Here is a 13103-nt window from a genome sequence, read left to right on the forward strand (position 1 = left end):
CAGGTCAACATCAGAGCTTCATTTTAAAAAGAGAAATCACCCCAGAACAATCCTAACAATTTAGCTTGCAAATTATGTGGGGACAGTATGTTCCAGATCAATGAGATAAATTCTGTCTAGAGCTCATATACTCTTTACTTGACTCTGTGTGTTAACCCAGGTGATATGCAGGCTTTAACTTCAGGAATCATTTGGTGTCATGTGGGAGAAATCTGGAGGATCTCAACATGAGGTATCAAATGACAGAGGTACTTGTCCCAGCATTCCAGAACTCAGTGCGTCCCCTTTTCTCACCCCACCCTCTTCTGCACACACCTCTACCTCCTGCGGAGGGCCCAGCCGGGCTACATGTGGCCAGCGGCCTCACTGCTTGTGTTCAGCAAGCACATGCTGCTCTGGGGGATATGATCTTAGCATGAGTATTTTTTGGTGCAATTTGCATGTTCTTTGCTGGGAGGAGTGTAATTAGAATAAGATTTTGCATTTGCACAGCCACGTGTGAAGTATGAGGCAGGAGCATTGTTTAATTAATAGCATTAGACTGTTTTCATTAAAATTTTTCCTTTTAAAAACATACTGAGTGAAAACAAAATACATTTAACTCAATTTAAAAAACCTGTCCATTTAAACGAATTGTCATTTACAGAGATCTAAAGAAAAAGAAAAATGTAGAACCCCACAGAATCAGTCAGATTTAAAGATAGCAGCAGGTGATTGCCATCATCTTAAAAGCTTGAAAGGGCATGTGTTTGGAGCCTGGTCTTACCATCCCCAGTCAGATCTTTGTATCTCAGCTCTAAAAGATAAAACCAAGAGCCTGTGGCTCTTATGCCACAGTTAAGCCATTGTTTTATCTGATTCTCTACCTCCTATCAAATATTTATCAGGTTTCTGATAAATGTGCTGGTCTGTGCCAGCTGAACTAATTGAAGAACTCACTTCCAAGAGATGATAAGAAAGACTGGAAAGAAGCGATAGGAGTGCAGTAAGATTGATGAGAGACAAAAGGCTAATATGTTGACATGGACATTTATTACCGCATTTTAAATTCTGTATTGCCTTTGTCTGACATGTTTTAGGGGAGCACTGTCTATTAGAAGTACAACGTAAGTCACATGCTTAGTTACAAATTTTCTAGGAGCCACATTTTTAAAAAGTACAGAAACAATTGGAATTTATTTTAATATATTTTAAGTTTAACCCACTTAACACTCAGCGTATAAAAATTATGGAGTATCTTACAATATAATTTTTCATACTAAGTCATCAAAATCTCAACTGGGACACTAAATTTTCATCAGAAAATTTTTCTAAGAGCTCATAAAATGTACAGCCAGAAATTGGCTCTGCTTATTCAAATTGTAAACTTCTTAAACATTTTTCAGTAATCAGACTTTTTAAATTTAAATTTACATTAATAACAGTGAAATCAAATAAAAATTCAGTTCCTCAGTTCAAACAGCTAGTGTTCGCCCTTAATTGTACAGGTTCAGGGTACTCGACAGTGTAGTCCTTTTCTTGAGAACTGTGTTAAGAATGCCAGTGACAGAAGGGAGCAAAGGTGTTCGAGGTGTTAGCCCATAGGCTAACAATAGAAAAGACAGTAGTAGAGCAAATTTTAGGAGAGACCAGTGTTACACATGCTGTGTGAGGTGGAAATCCAGGTTTTGAGGGGAGAATGCCCAGCTGTGAGGGGTTCACACCAAATTTTGTTTGAGCACAAGATCCTACTGCTTTAAACTTTTGAAAACTTTGAACCTCTTCCAACTTCCCACCCAACTGAGCAGCCTCCTCTGCAATTCTGAGAGCTGGTTATCCATCCACTTACATGGCTCCTTGAGGAGGTGCTCACCGTCTCCATGACAGGATGTTCTTTCTCAGCAACTCTCCATCACTCTTTTTGCATTTAGAGACTTTTCCTTGAAATTTTCCTTCAGATGTTGTTTTCTCCTTTTTTCTCATTTTCATTAAAGTTTCCCGATAAAATTTTGTCTCCTTTGTCAACCCTATATTAAAACGGCCAGTTATTTTATGAACATCTGGGTTTTGTGGGAGTAGCAGAGGTATTGCAACGTGGGACACACAAGCTTTGGCAAGCCAAAGGAGATCAAAAGACAGGAACATTACTTTTAGAGGAAAGGAGGAAGTTGGGAGGGACTGCTTTGAATACAAGCCCTTTGAAGGAATGCAAGAGCTCAGAGTGGTGATGGTTTCTCATTGGCTGAGGTGTGGAATTTTCCTATTGGCTGACCTTGTTGCTGGGTGAGGAGAAATTCTTCTTCCTGCTGGAGTAGCAAAATAGGCTTCTTCCTGATGGGGATGCAAGTGAAGAGTAGTGAGGGTGTTAGAGCTCCCCCTTCTGGCCTTCTGACTCCGTTTTAAATGAGGTTTCCTTTATTGAGTTTCATACCCTCCAAGATAACCTTTCTTTAGTTTTTTTAGTGTTTATCTAAAAATGTGACTACAGAGCCGCCTGCCTGCCTCACTCAGTAGAACATGCAGCTCCTGATCTCAGGGTTGTAAGTTTGAGCCCCACGTTGGGCATAGAGATTACTTAAAAATGAAAAACTCTTGGGGTGCCTGGGTGGCTCAGTGGGTTAAAGCGTCTGCCTTCAGCTCAGGTCATGGTCCCAGGATCCTGGAATGGAACCCCACATCAAGCTCTGCTCAGCGGGGAGCCTGCTTCTCCCTCTCTCTCTGCCTGCCTCTCTGCATACTTGTGATCTCTGACTGTCAAATAAATAAAAATCTAAAAAAAAGAAAAACTCTTTAAAAAAATGTTAATACATCCTTGAGGATGTGATTTGGCACAACAGGATTTCCCATGATCATGTGGAGCCTTGTATTTGTAAAACATAAGAGTACATTGACTTTATTATATTTTTGTCTTTTATTTTCATCTCTTAAAGCCTTTGAAAGGTTTATTTTGTTTTGTTTTTTGTTTTGTTTTGTTTATGGAACTGCTGTCCAGCTGTGCCTTTCCTGTTCTGTCCTGCTTCAAAGAATTATTTCAGGCAAAATACAGGATATTGTATATACTTTAAAAATTTCAATTTGAGGTGGCGCCTGGGTGGCTCAGTGGGTTAAAGCCTCTGCTTTCGGCTCAGGTCATGATCCCAGGGTCCTGGGATCGAGCCCCACATCGGGCTCTCTGCTCAGCAGGGAGCCTGCTTCCTCCTCTCTCTGACTGTTTCTCTGCCTACTTGTAATCTCTGTCTGTCAAATAAATAAATAAAATCTAAAAAAAAAAAAAAAAAAAAAAAATTTCAATTTGAAAAAATTTCTACCTTCTGAAATAATTCTGAGCTCTGATTCTATTACTTAGTACTTTAGTATTTTTATCAGATACATACCTGTATTAGTTTGTCTTGCTACAGCAATGACACAAAGCCACAATCCACCCTGAAAATTCAGTGGCTTAAAATAATAACCGATTATGGTAGTTCCCAGGCCTATGGGTTCACTGATCTTGGCTGAGATTGGCCAGATTTGATAGGAAATAATAAAACTTCAGAAACTGAACACCTGTGGAATTGTTCCTGGGTCTAAAATGGAGAGGAGTAATAGAATTTGAATTTTTCTGGGTTGCTTTGTGTACTGAATGCTAATCTGCCCTGGCTGTCAGAACTAGCAGAAATTACACAGGAAAATTGTTCATTTGTTATTATCAAATTCTTCACAATGGATTCCATTCAAACCAGCATTTCTGGGGCGCCCGGGTGGCTCAGTGGGTTAAACCTCTGTCCTTGGCTCAGGTCATGATCTCAGGGTCCTGCTTGCATCGGGCTCTCTGGTCATCAGGGAGCCTGCTTCTCCCTTTTCTGTGCCTGCCTCTCTGTCTACTTGTGATCTCTCTCTCTGTCAAGTAAATGAATAAAATCTTTAAAAAAAATAAAAAAACAGGATTTCTGGGAAACCCAATTTCTAGGTTCTCCAGCTTGTTAGCAAGATGACTTAAATGCATTAACTCTAGAATGAGATTTTAACAAAACACCTTCATTTGAAATTTGCTTGCTCTTTATCAGTAAACCCCCATGTGTATGCATGCACATTTATTACTATTACTAACTACCTGTATGGTATGTATATATGGAGAAATATATGCATATATCCCTGAAAATACAGATTAAGTAAGGTGTAAGGGTTGATGAACATGGGTTAACAGTTGGAATGTTGGTGATTCTACACCCCTGCTTTGCAGATTCAATTCGCTACTTCTAATTTAAGGAAAGAACAAATATAGGAGAAAGTTTTCATTTGCATTTCAGGGGAGATTTCTTAAAGAGAAAGCCACCAAACATTACTAGGTTGTTAACCTCTAGTGATTGATTCATTGATTGATTGATTTTTAGTTTTTTAATTTAAATTCAGTTAGCCAACACATAGTACATCCTTAGTTTTTGATGTAATGTTCAGTGATTCACTAGTTGTGCATAACACCCAGTGAACATCTAGTGATTTAAATTTAAGAAATGCAGATTAAACATTTCAACTATAGATCTGCTTCCCCTTTTATTTACTTCCTCTAAAAATAATATTTTACTTTACTTATTTTTTAAAGATTTTATTTATTTATTTATTTATTTACTTGCCAGAGAGAGGAGAGCGTACAAGCCTGGAAAGTGGCAGGCAGAGACAGAAGCGGACTCCCCTGCTGTGGACTCCATCCTAGGACCCTGGGATCATAACCTGAGCTGAAGACTCTCAACCGATTGAGCCACCTAGGCGTCCCTAAAAATAATATTTTAAAAAGCCAGAAACAAAGAACTGCAAAATACTATAACCATAGTGGGAAGAAGTTATTTGAAAATAATATTCAAGACTGAAGAATAAAAAAGGTTAAGAACTAGGAGAAGGAATGGCTCAGTAAGAAAAAAGCAAGCATAGGTTTTAGAGTAACAGCTGTGATTAGAGTCCTAGGCAGATTTTGAATCTTTCTGATTATTTAAGTAGATGAGGAAGTGACTTATCTTGGTTTTTCTCAGAATCAAATGAGATCATGAAAGGAAGGCCCTAAGTAGATGCTTTGATTTTTGCCCTTAACTCGGTTTCCTATCGCCCCGTGCACAAGGTCGAGGCCGATGAGCTAGCAATGCTAACAGAGTCAAAATAGTTAGTATGATAAAGATTTTAGATAAAGATTTTTAGGCATATAGTTTAAGCATATAGTTTAGGCATATAGTTCTGCCATCTATGAGACTTTATTTTTTTCAATTCCAGTTTTAGATTTTATATCTGTTCTGGGCAGTAGACATCACTCTTTCTTAGGCCTGCCTAAAATTCATGCTGTAAACATTGGTAATTTAACTTTATGGGTGTTGAGTAACAAAGGTTTCTGTTGAGAGAGCTCTTGATATCCTACTGGCCACCAGCAGCAAGAATTATTTACTGGACTTGTTATGAAATGGAAGGAGTTTGGGGTCTGCTTTAGAATACCTGTCTTCCAACGATTGTATGATCTCTCTGATATGAGGAAATGGAGATGTAACATGGGGGGTTTGGGGAGTAGGAAAAGAATAAATGAAACAAGATGGAATTGGGAGGGAGACCATCCATAAGTGACTCTTAATCTCACAAAACAGACTGAGGGTTGCTGGGGGGAAGGGGGTCGGGAAAGGGTGGTGGGATTATGGACATTGGAGAGGGTATGTGCTATGGTGAGTGCTGTGAAATGTGTAAACCTGGCGATTCACAGACCTGTACCCCTGGGGATAAAAATACATTATATGTTTATAAAAAAATTAAAACATTTAATTAAAAAAATTAAACCAAAAAAATAGAGTATCTGTCTTCTGAGCAGAAAGAAGAACTTGATATTGTCAAAGGACAAAACTAAATTTAAGTTACAAGTTTGATATCCTTCATTCAAGAGAAAACAGCCATGAATTGGGGGGAGCCCAGTCCCCCACAAGCAGTGGAATAGTGTTCCCCAGGGAGTTGGGGGAAGAAGAGTTTTAAAGCGCTTTGGAAAAGGCAATGCAGAAACAGGGGCATAATTGGCTAGGAGGTGGGAGATTTCCTTATAAAGCTAGTAGGTCCTATTTTCTAGGGTAAGGTAAACCCGCTACAGCTCAGTTGACACATTGCGATTGGTGACCATTAAAATTTCTTGACTGGTGTTTCCCTGAAGCGCAGGCTGATTGTAGGTTTAGATTTATATTGTGGGCCCCGGCCACTGGTGTGGTCTCCATTTTCCAGGTCCCCATACAAGCATTCACTTTGTCAATACCAGCAGAGACCATGTATTCAAGGAGGACGAACTTGTCATTTGAGCCAAGTCAATAGTGCTCAAAAAGAACGCCAGATTTCAAGGAGTGAAATATATGGATTAGTTCTCAAAAGGAATCTTTTCTCTTTACTCACTCTTGTGGCAAATCTCGGGGCACTTTAGCCTGAAACTCAAGATCTGAAATAATTGTGCCCCAAGTGGCGGATGTAATGAAGAAGGCCCTCCCTCCACACGGATAAATTGAAAGTGTGTACAATTTCTATAATCGCATTTCGTTTTTCTGTATGCGTTGACTAGCCTCTCCGTTCTTCCCTCTGTAAATACATGCATCCACACACGGATGGCAAAACCTAGGAAAATTGCAGTTTTCTGTTTTGATAGTCATCTGGTCATGTATACAAAACCATTAATGGAGTAGGTCCACCTCCCACCTCTACCTCTTCTTAATACTGTAGCCTTGGATGAATCCTTACCAGAGCCTTTTCCTTCTCCTTAGAGTTGGAATGGATGTTTTATCGATTCTTCCAGTTCTGGGATTCTAATTTTAATTTGTTGCCCTGTTCTAGATACAAAATGGGCAACTGCAGTTGTTATGGTTCTGCTTATGATATTTGGGGGAGGGGAGAAGGATGTTAAGGGAAACCTTACAGTCAGTCTTTTTCTTTGGAGAAAGAAAATTTATGTTAAGCGTTAATGTGCTGCGTTTCCCCTTGAAAGGGGTTCACTCTCAGATCTTCTAGATTGTGATTCTAAAGAACAGTTAATTACACTGAAAATGGAAAACCCAAATGTCTTAAAAGTAAATTTAAAAGCGTTTTTGTGGGGTACATTTGAGTTATGCCCAGGTAAAAGGTATTTATGTGAGAAAATCTTGGGTGTGATAGAAATAGTATCACGTGTGCTTTTAAAAAGATACCATGTAAGAATCTGGCCCCACCCCGGGGGGAATCGTGAACTGATTAAATAATACCAAATACTCTACCGTACGAGGCGAGCTAGTCAGACCAGTGAGAAGCCCGTTTAAATGCAGAAACCAGATGGTTTTCATTAGCCACGAACCTTAAAATTACATAAATCCACGGATGCAGCTAAGCTATGGATCCTTGCCCTCTCCTTGCCAAGCAAGACTTTTCAGCCAGCAAAACAGAGCGTTCCTTGTTCCCTTTCCCTTTTAGTCAGGACTGTGTGGGAGGAATGCTGCCAAGCCTGCTCTATAAGGAATTTTGATCTCCTTGATGATAATAAAGAGAAAACTTTTTTGGGAAAGGGAACACCCAGTGTGAAAAGACTGCAGGGGAACTTGTTGGAGAGGCTGGTTTTGCCCTTGTAAAGTGCATCAATTCTCGGTGTAAGTTTCAGGTTCGGCTCCACAGATGGGCTTCAATTAGGCATATATGTTTATTTTTGTTTATGTTAATTTCCCCTTAAGCCCTTGTAAAGCCTGTTTTCCAGCTAACTTGCTTTGGAAAGTCCATTTTCATTTCAGTTCTCTAGATATTATGGCCCTAAAATATTTTTCTCGTAGCAAAGGATTATTTATAAAAGATGAACAGCATTTTTAGGTGCACTGTTTTGGTCTCTGTAGTTCAGGGCATTCTGTAATAAATAGGCTGTTGCTTTGGAGGCAATGTGTGGATGCTCCATTGTTTTAGCTGCTTATTTTGTTCGTTGTCACTGAACACTGTTTTCCCATGGGAAAGCATCTCTGGTCTTATGATGTCAGTGGAAAGTCATTCCATTTACAAGAATTATCTTCATTTTCACTCTTTCAGAAACACACGCACTGTGAATGGCCAGTTATGCCAGGGTTCCAATCTTTTAGGTGTTGTCTTGCGTTTCTGCCAAGTAACCTTACTTTACCTCACATGGCGTTAAGATGAAAGTAAATTAAAATGTGATGGTTACTTAAGTGGCTCTGTTTCCCATCTACTAACGTTTTACATTGCAAATTTCTGTTAAAAGGAGAATTGTTTTTGAAAAGTTAGGAATAATTCTCTTTAAGAAGACTTTGAGAGAGTACGCATTTTAACTGGCAGTAAATAACTTACCCTAGGACCCAAAGATTTCGGTTTTAAGAGTGTCCACATTAACAGGTCTTGCATCGGACCCTGCATATGATTTATTAAGCCATTTCTTTAAGGCTGCATTCGGAAAAAAGGATTTGAGTAAAACTGTCAGGCTCTTGGATGATGGCTGCGTATTATCTCCTGTGTGACCACCATGGCCTGGTGATGGTTTCCTTCTGGCTCTGTGCCAAAGAGGGGGCTGCTTGTAGCAACCCAGGGCTTTGTTGCTTTGTTTCTAAAAACCCTTATTTGATGCAGGTGAAGATCCTTGTGGGTTTTCTTTTTTTTTTTTTCTTTTTTTCTTTTTTTTAAGTTGACTGAGCTAGGAATGTTACTTAAAACAATTCTTTGCAGGTGGGCTTCAGTAAGAAAAGAAAAGCTTCTTGTTCAATTTGCATCTCCCAGCTAATTGCTGTGATCTTGTACACAGCTGGTATAGATTTGAGAAAGAATTTTTGCCCGAGAAACATGTTTCTGTGAATTAAGTATTAATTTGTGAAGGGGCTCTTGTAATGTCATATATAACAGATGTATACATACTGCCAATTTTATAATTTTTAGTGTAATAATTGGCCCTAATTATTGAGGAATCAAAGTTTGAACTATTAAGCATTTTCCACTGTCAGAAAATGGAGTGTGTTAATGACCATGATTCTCTGTAGTTAATTTTTCAGTTACTGTTAGATCTCATCTGATGAAAAACCCAAAAGGAACTGAAACATAGATCTTCTGGTATTAACTACCCTTGTTAAAAGGAAGAGATCACAAGGCAATTAAAAATGTTTTACAGGGACACCTGTGTGGCTCAGTTGGTTAAGTGTTTCCCTTCCACTCAGGTCATGATCCCAGAGTCCTGGGATCAAGTCCCACATTGGGCTCTCTGCTTGGCGGGAAGTCTGCTTCTCCCTCTGCCCCTCACCCTGCTTGTGCTATCTCTCTCTCTCTGTCAAACAAATAAGTAAAATCTTAAAAAAAAATTTTTTTTTTAAGTTTTTTCCAGTAGGGGCACCTGGGTGGTTCAGTCAGTTAAGCGTCCAACTCTCTCTCTCTCTCTCTCTTTTCTTTCTTCTTAAATTTTATTTATTTGAAAGAGAGAGAGCATGAACAGGGGGTGGTGAGAGGGAGAAGCAGACTACCTACTGAGGTGGGAGCCCAATATGGGACTTGATCTCAGGACCTTGGGATCACGACCTGAACAGAAGGCAGACGCTTAGCCGACTGAGCCACCCAGGCAACCCATGTCCAACTCTTGATCACAGGGTCATGAGTTCAAGCCCCACATTGGGCTCCCGCGCTGGGTGTGGAGCCTACTTAGAAAAAAAATGTTTTTCAGTAATATAGGGCCAGAATCAATGCATTTGAGATGTGAGAAAGATTACCACTGTTTGAGTAGTGGGCTTGTACAAACAGACACGCAGGTGGCATCAAAAGAACTGTAAAGTCAGGGAAAGGGGAGGATGACAGAATGCAGAATGGAAGAAATAAAAAGAAATTAAGGTAGGAACGAAAGAAAACACTTGATGTGTTTGTCAGCTGGGATGACTAGTAGTCTCAGCTTGCCAGGGACTTTCCTGGTTTCAGCGCAAGAAGTTTCACATCCTGGAAACCCCTCTGTCCCAGGCAAACTGGGATGGTTGGCCATCCTGTTGTCAAGGCAAGGGCAAGGCTTAATTTACTACTTTGTCCCCAAAATGAGTTCAGTGCCTAGCATGTGTCGCCTGTGCAAACTTACTGATAAAATCAATGTCACTTGCTGGCATTGATTATTAAGGTGGTTTCATTGGAGTTGCCGTGCTGCAGCTAGGGGCTGAAAGCATGAGATCTCCAAGACTTTTTAAAGCAGGTAAAAGAGAAGCAACCCCCCTCCCCCGCACATCTTTAGGAATGTCTTCCGGTATGAAACTGAAGGATCACGAGTTAGTAATGGGATAATCAGAGGAGTAAGGGGAGCCACGGTAGTTCATTGCCACAGAGTCCAAGGGAAAAGACTTCCAAGGAAGAATTCATGTGTGGCCAAGAAGTTGAAAAGCCTATTTGGTTTCTCCAGAGGCCAAATGTGACCTTTGAGAAAGCAATCTGAGTTGATGGGTAGAACGTAAGCCAGATGGCAGGGGGCTTTAGAGGCAGGTGAGAAGGTGGTGTGAATGAGTGTTGAAATCACCAGTTGATAAAATTTGTTGTAAGAAAGGGGATAGGCAGACGATGGCCCCCGCCTGCTTTGTCAATAAAATTTTGTTGTAAAAACAGCTACACCCATTTTGCCTGTTGTCTGGGGCTGCTTTTTTATTATAACAGGAGGGTAGAATAGTCACAGCAGAGACCTTGCTTACAACACGTACAATATTTACTATCTGGCCCCTAACGGAAGAAAGTTGCTGACCCCCTGCTCTGGAGGATGAAAGAAAGGAGGAATCCTTTTTGGTCTCTTGTTTGCATTTTTCAAGTGGAAGAGATCAAAGGCTATTTGTGGACATCTTACAGAGCTAGAGAAGTAAAAGCATGTGAGGTGTCTGTTGCTGGGTAGCAGGTCACTCCAAACGCAATGGTTTCAAACGACAGCCATGTAGTATCTCAGTTTCTGTGGGTCACAAATTTGGGTGCATCTTTCCAGGTGGTTCTGACTCCAGGTTTCAGTCCTGCCACCAAAGGGCTGTGGTCCTGAAGGCTTGATGTGGCTGTAGGATGTTTCCAAGCTGACTCACGTTTCTGTTGACAGGAGGCCATGGTTCCTCATCTCGTTCTGTGGGCCTCTCCATAGGGCTGCCTGTATGCCTGCACAGCATGGCAGCTGACCTCTCCGAAAACAATGGATCGCAGAGAGCAAGGGAGAAGCCGTGGTGCCTTTCATGACCTTTCCTTGGAAGTCACATATCATTTTGGCCCTATTTTGTTTGTTGTGCAGACAGAACTTTTATGCATTATGGGATAGCACTGACAAGAGCTTAAACACCCGGAGGCCGGGGTCCTTGGGGGCCTTCTTTGAGCCTGGCTGCCTCAGGGAGAGAAACTGGCACTTAAATGTTCCTTGAAGGGAAGTTATGGAATGAAGGGCATTTTCACTGATGAGGAGGTAGAAACTGTAGTGAACAGGTCAGGGAGAATCTGAGGTATAGAGACATTTTGAGCTACCAAGGGGGGAATTCATTCAATAAAATAATTACCAACTGTGGTGGGGGACCATTAGTCTTTCTGTTCACTAAGAGATAAGTTACCAAGATTCTAAGACTGGAAATCTTTGGGACAAGGAATGAATTTGAACAGAATGAAGTAATCATGGAGAATCCAGTAGCAATCTTGTTACTAGACTATAAATTCCTTGAAGACAAGGGTTCATATTTTACATTGAAATACATAAATTTTATATATTAAAAATATTTTTATATCCTCTATAGCATCTCATATAGGGCCTTAACTATAGATATCTGATGATTATTTGACTTTCTTTCAGAGTTATTGTCCCACTACTTATTTCAATAAAATTGACAAAATTTGTATTCTGATTTTTTAGAATCAAGGCATTGAATTTCCTCCTGTTCCCTCAAAAAAGCTGTGACACTTAAGTTTGTGGAGCATTCTGCTTTGGCTGGTTTTTGCATCTGTTGGAAAATGAGATGCCCAGGTTCTGGCTTAGAAATTGTAGGAGGTGGCAAAGGGCCCAGACTGGGGAGTTGAGGGGTCCCGACTATTTTTGTTGATTCCTGCTGACGACCTGATACTGTGGTTTCAGCTGTTCTGTTACATCTGGCGATGGAGAGGCAGAATGTTGTTCAGTATACCTTTATGATATACTTAATAAGTAGAATTAGATACGTAGAAGATGTTACCTGAAATATGGTTTTAGGGATTTTTCCAAGAGCTTTTGCACTTGGATCTGTGACGGGTCTCAGCTGGGTTCAGTGCAAGTTTTTTTTTTTTTTTTTTAAACGACATAAATCTGCTGTGGTTGGACAAAATATATACGAAGCTGACTAGAATGGACAGATGTTTGATCTATTTTTACATTTCTGTGGGAAGAAATGTCAAGAAGCTATTTCTTAACTGAAATCTCTCAGTGCAATTTTAGTTGTTTTGTTTTTTATTCCCTCCTGTGAACAATTTTTAGAAATGATACACTTTATTATAGAATCATCTAGTTCTCGACGGTATGAATGGCTTCTGGTGGAAGTTTACTCTTCTTGACATGGCTATCACCCATTTCCTCAGCGGCTGGCTTTAACAAAGGAGGAATTACTTTGCTTAATGTGTCTTTTGATTCCCTGCTTTCCAATAACGCTTTTACTCCTGTGGATTTATTTTTTTATCTCTTGTTGATTTTTTTAATCTTTTGACACATCAGAACCCATTAAGTAAAATTTGAAAAACACTTCTGGAAAGGTAGTATCTGTTCACAGAAGGGTTTGGAAATACAGAAAGGTAACCTTTTCAGTTATGTCAGTGAAATGGTATACTGCTTGTAACAGTAATAGCTAGGACCTATTAAGAGCTTAGCACACAGTAGGTGGACTCTGGGAAAGAGACCTTGCTGCATCCTCACAGTGTGCATGGGGAGGTGAGACTCCAGCACCCTTAACCTGTTCTTAAGAGCTGAGAGAGTGATGGGGTGCCTTGGTGGCTCAGTTGGCTAAGCAACTACCATCTATTCAGGTCATGGTCCTGGGATCAAGCCCTAAGTCAAGCTCCCTGCTCAGTGGGGAGTCTGCTTCTCCCTCTCCCACTGCCCCTGCCCCTGCTCCTGCTCTCTCCTCACATGCTCTCGTGCTTCCTGTCTCTCAAATAAAAGTCTCATATTTAAAAAAAAAAAAAAAAAA

The 13103-nt window shown here is 40.3% G+C and overlaps 1 protein-coding gene across 7 annotated transcripts in view; it reads left to right on the forward strand.

The window, feature by feature from the left end:
* APP (amyloid beta precursor protein) overlaps nt 1–13103 on the forward strand; it is a 265962-nt gene that overhangs the window by 45173 nt on the left and 207686 nt on the right. The gene's annotated exons all lie outside the window — the stretch shown is intronic.

The sequence above is a fragment of the Lontra canadensis genome, unplaced genomic scaffold (assembly GCF_010015895.1).
Source record: "Lontra canadensis isolate GAN:19392208 unplaced genomic scaffold, GSC_riverotter_1.0 scaffold29, whole genome shotgun sequence".
Lineage (NCBI taxonomy): Eukaryota > Metazoa > Chordata > Mammalia > Carnivora > Mustelidae > Lontra > Lontra canadensis.